The sequence below is a fragment of the Octodon degus genome, unplaced genomic scaffold (genome assembly GCF_000260255.1).
Source record: "Octodon degus isolate 3935 unplaced genomic scaffold, OctDeg1.0 scaffold00098, whole genome shotgun sequence".
Classification (NCBI taxonomy): Eukaryota; Metazoa; Chordata; class Mammalia; order Rodentia; family Octodontidae; genus Octodon; species Octodon degus.
The window spans coordinates 4,745,102-4,750,754 of record NW_004524674.1 but is presented as its reverse complement, the minus strand read 5'-3'; positions in this window follow the sequence as shown (position 1 = coordinate 4,750,754).

The following is a 5,653-nucleotide window of genomic DNA, read 5'->3' as shown; positions in this document are numbered from 1 at the left end:
CTTATGTGCCTGCCTAGCAAGCCCAAGGTCTTGGGTCCAATCCCTGATACCCTGTAGAGATCTGCTGGTCTCACTGCAATCAGTTCTACCTGGGGAGAAAGGGCAGCAGGAATGAGAAAAGATAGACATGAAGACAAAAGCTGGGCTAGGTGGTTGCTGGTCTGCCTGATGGGCAAGACTAACACCCCCACAACAAAACCTACATTTACTTATATTTTCACAAAGTTTGTAACACATGACTCAAGGTAATCTATCCACCAATAGCTGACTTTAACTGAACAGGATGTTTATCTCAGGAGTGAGGTAGCTTGTTTGCTTTAGGCACTGAGGCCCAGTCCCACCTAAACACATTTGTTCAATTTCCTAGCTTCCTATGACTCCCAACAGTACCCCTCCTCCCAAAAAAGGAATTAAATAAAAGATGGAAGCCTCAAAATAATGTATACTGTATGAGGCCTCCACGGAGCCACCCCCTAAAAGTATTCAACATTTGCAATAAACATGTGCTCCTTGATTTACCATGCGATTACACATCTCGATACACACACTGCAAGTTGAAGATCTGAGATGTTGAAAATGCAAGTATAATACACTTAGCCTGCGGAACATCACAGCTTGGTGACAGCAAGCTGTATGGTACTGGCTTTTTCCCTTTCAGCTCTAGTGTCTGAGAGGGAGCTGCTAGCTGCCACTGTCCAGCACTGAGAAAGAGGATGATCATACAGCACATCGCTAGCCTGGGAAAAGGTCCAAAGCAAAATTTGAAGTATGGATTCTGTTGAATGCCTATTGCTATTGCTTTCACACCACAGTACAGTGTAAAAATGCTAAGTGGAACCATCATGAGTCAGGGAGCATCTGCAACCTTAACCCATGTCAACGGCTGCTGCTTTTTCTTTGTATTTTCACCCACTCCTCTCCATGGCCTCTCCCTGTCCTATAGATTTTTCCTTTCAGAAAACTCTTGCTTCATGTCCTGGTTCCTACCTTCCCTCCTTACTACCCAAAGTCAGTCGTACTTTGGTGAAAAAAGCCCAGGGCTGTGGCCTGGATTTGGGATGAGGCAAATCAGGTAAAGCTACAGAGCTGTGGAAGGGTGGCAAACTTCTCAGAGGAATGAAAGAGAAGGATATAAGGATGCCAGGGTGCCAGAGGCTGAAGAACGCAGGGCTATCTGGGTTACAGCAAACTCTGGAGGCATGTGAAAGCGGACAAGCTAGCAAGCTGGGACGGAGAGTCAGAGGGGAGGAAGCCACATCTGTCAGGGATTTGATCCCTTACCCCCTGGCTCTCAGAGAGGCAGTTTGGCTATTCCTACCTCTCATTTTGCATGAGGGACTCTCTCCTACCCGAAGTGACACAGGGCATGGGTTCCCGGCTGCACCCCAGACTGCTCCAGCTCCGCTTGAGAGTTGAATGCAAGTGGGTGTGAGATTCTTTGGCAGCAAGGAAACCAACTGGTTTAAATGATTCTCCCATAAAACTCAGTTGCCTCATTATGATTCAGAATCCCATAGGAAGCCTGTCTGAGTTTGAGCGTCTTCCAAAAGCAAAATCTGAGAGAGAAATTTTGGGAGTGTTTTTTTTTTTGTTTTTTTTTTTTTTTTTTTTTTAATCTGGCTTCAGAAGGCTGGAGTGAGGGAGAAGAGGCAGATGAGAAGGAGGAGTCCCACAGGGAGGTGTTATCAAGGTTGCTGCCTGCACTGGGCAACTGGGATCACCTGCATTGCTAAGCACACAAATAGTTGACTTAAGTGAGGGGTGATGTGGAATTTACCCACTAGCCTCCACTCCCCCGGCCCCTAACACCTCCACAGTTCCAGCTTCTATTTGTGCTACAGAAACCCCAGTGAAGAGCAAATGGCTGAGGTTGGCAGTGGGATGTCGCCAGCACAAGGGGCTCATTCAGCAGCACTGGACTGTCCACCTCTGCTGTTGCTGAAATCAGCTGTTGAGGTCATGTGATATGGGGTACCAGAGGAATCTATGTGGGTCCCTTTATCAAAACTTTAATAAGTACAATGAGGATGACCAATAGCTGTCAAATTAAAATACCAAATAATGAAGTAAGAAATGTGTAAAATGTTTGAGCGTACAATTGTAAAACTCTAATGAAGTCATAAAAATGGTAGAATCTAGTCAACTGATTCTTGGCTAGAGAATCTCAATATTGTGATGGAATCAGTTTTCTCTAGATCAGTCTACAAATTCAAGGCCATTCACATAAAAATTCTTTTTTTTAAATTTTATTTTTCTGAGAAAGAGTCTTGCTATGTAGTTCATGCTGGCCTTGAACTCACTATTGTAGGCTAGGCAGGCCTTGAACTCTCAGTGATCCTTCTGCCTCAGTGTCTGGAGTGCTGGGATCACAGGTGTGTATCACCATGCCTGGCTCCAATCAAAATTCTATGCGATGTCTTCTATTTTTTTTTTTTAAATTTGACAAAATGAGTTTAAATTTACTGGAAGAATAAACACATGAGAATAACCAGCAGAAAAAGTTAAAGAGAATGATAACCAAGAGACCTGTCCTATTAGTAAAAATTTATTATAAAGCTATCTAAGCAAAGGGTACTTGTCACTGTCATCAGAATGGGAGGACAGGTTAATGACATGGAGAAGACCCCAGAGATGGATCCAGGGAAACAGTTAAGGGTCTTGTGGTTGTGACAGGTATCTAAGAGAGCCATCTTAAACAAAGTTCAGAAAGCCAGGGGCTGGGGAGATGGCTCAGTGGAATAAGTGCTTCCCTGGCAAGCACAAGGGCCTGAGTTCAATCTCTGGTTTCCCCCCCCCCCAAAAAAAAAAAACCCAAAAAGAAAGATAGTGACTAAAGAACATAGACATTTCTCTTTGTATATGAGTTTTTTTTCCTTCACAGAATTGGCATTGTTGGGGCTGGGAAGACGGCTCAGTGGAATAAGCGCTTCCCTGGCAAGCGCAAAGGCCTGAGTTCAATCCCCGGTTCAAAAAAAAAAAAAAAAATTGACATTGTTCTTTTATTTTATCATGGATTTTTCTGTCTAGTCTTTGTATTTCACCCTTACAAGCCTCATAGGTTTTTTTGTGGGGGAGGTATCAGGGATTGAACTCAGGACTTTGTGCTTTCCAGGAAGGCACTTATGCTGCTGAGCTATATCCCCGGCCCTAACCTTTATAGCCGTATAGCTTATATATCCTTTCTCCTTTCTGTCTCTGTCCTCCTTAAACACTGATTGCTTCTTTCTGGGCCAACTAACACTGTACTGAAAAATCCAAGGGCTACGTGGATGCTGCTGTGATCAATGGAAAGGAGGCAAGAGCTCACGGATTTGTTGAGCTGATGACTGAGAGTTAGAGGTGCGGTTGGGCAAATCACAAAAGGGATATCTGTTATCCCCAGTATCTGTAGTAGTTCAGCAGATCACTGAAGAGGAATTCCACAGCAGAGGAGGAAGCTGCCGTCACTCATGGTGGGGTAGCTGCCGTCTGGTCCAATCTACTGATCTAATAATTTTTATTTGTTTCAGTTGATGATGATAATAGTTTATTTCTGATATGTTATCTCTCTTAATTCTTTTTTTTTTTTTGCGGAACCGGAGACTGAACTCAGATCCTTGTGTTTGCCAGTCAAGCGCTTATCCTACTGAGCCATCTCCCCGGCCCCTATCTCTCTTAATTCTGATTGCCTGGAATGATATTTTTAAAAACTTTGGTTCAAAGTTTATGTTTCATACTAGCTGAATAATGAAATACGTAGTAGAGATGATGCAAAGGAGGTGCGGACCTTTTCTGTGAAATAAGGATCTGAGAACACCTTCCTCCCCACCTAAGGTCACCGGTTTTACCACAATTAAACCCTCTGAAATGGCCCCTGAATGCACATCCTGTAGGATGGAAAACACCCCATGGATAGTGTCCTACGGCCCCTAACCAGCTTGCCAAGTCTGCCCATCAGTGATGCATTCCCGTCAGCTGCTTTCCCTGAGTGCCTTTTCCGCCAAATACAATGACTTCAGCACAACACACACTGTTAGCATGTTGCATTCTATATTCAGATTTTTCAACTGCAGTCCTTATGCTGCCATTTTGACAGGATAATAATAACAGGTATAAATAGCTCTCTTTCTATAATGTAACACAAACTAAAAAAGAAAGTAGATACCAAGGTACAGAAATACTTCCTACTTAAAACCAAATGCATTTAGTTCTTTTCTATGCATATAATAACAAGGTATCTATGCACGTGAGATTTTTTTTTTTCCCCAAATCAAGGGTTTGGGACAGGCTTCCTGGACCCATCAGTCTTCCTCTGTAGCCATCTGGCAGAGTGTCCAGAGAAGTAGCTTACACAGAGGAGAAAACACATTCTTTGTGACATCCCCATTAGCCAAAAGGAGGACTCCAGGAGAGAAGCACAGTGTCCATGGCGCTTCTACCGCTGGCAAGCTCGTGCCAGGGCCAGTTAGTTAACTCATGTGACAGGTGCCTCTAGGAAGCCTTTCATATTTGCAGTCTCAGGGAGTGGGGAGAAAGGCTCAGTGCCCGTGATGGAGCGTGGAGCCTGCAGGCTGGAAAATAGCTACAGCAGCAACAAGATGGGTGGTTTGCTTTTCTGTAGAGGACTTACTAGGGTGGAAGGAGCAAAAGTTAAACAGGCAGTTTGACTTTGATTTGGATGTTGTAGCCCTCTCTTTCTTCTCTCTTTTCCCCAAGGTGGAAGGTTTTATTGCTAAGGGTGACCATTCTGTCACCCATTATTTCCATGCCAAAGTCATACTTCCTGATTTCATGGAGGATTAAAGAATAGCTTAGATACTTGAAATCCAAAATAAAGTCTTTTGTGTGTGTGTGTGTGTGTGTGTGTGTGTGTGTGTGTGTGTAACCAGGGATTGAACTCAGGCACTTGTGCTTGCCAGGGCAGTGCTTATTCTACTGAGCCGTCTCCCTGGACCCCTAAAATAAATTCTTTAAAATGTAATTTACCATAGTACTTAAAAATATTACTAGGGATTGAATCCAGAGCCTTCTCCCAATGCTACTACCCTAGTAAAATTAAAATTTAATTTTGGAGACAGGGTCTTGGTAAGTCACTTAGTTGCTTAGGCTGGACTTGATCTTGTGATCTTCCTGTCTCGGCCAACCCAGAGTGCTGGGATTATAGGCATTTGCCACCACACAGTTTACAGTGATACTTTCTTTTTCTCTTTCTTTCTTTCTTTCTTTCTTTCTTTCTTTCTTTCTTTCTTTCTTTCTTTCTTTCTTTCTTTCTTTTTTCTTTTTGCAGTACTGGGAATTGAACTCAGGACTTTGTGTTTGTCAGGCAGGTGTTTATTCTACTGAGCTAGCTCCTCAGCCCCTACCATACAGTTTATAATAGCTTAATTTTTTTATACTGGGTATTGATCCTAGGGCTTTCACATTGAGCTACAAGCTTCTCAGCCTACCAGGTCCTCTACAATAGCACTTTTTTTGGCAGGGGTGGTGGGTACCAGGAATCAAACTTAGGGCCTCCCCCTTGCCAGGCAGGTGTTGCATACTGAGCTACATATATCCCCGGCCCCAGCAGGTTTTTTCCCCCCCATAATTTTATTGAGAAACAAATAGCAATGAGACAGTTTCAAATCAAACTGGTAGGACAGTTTAAATAATTAACACATTGCATACTCTCTTC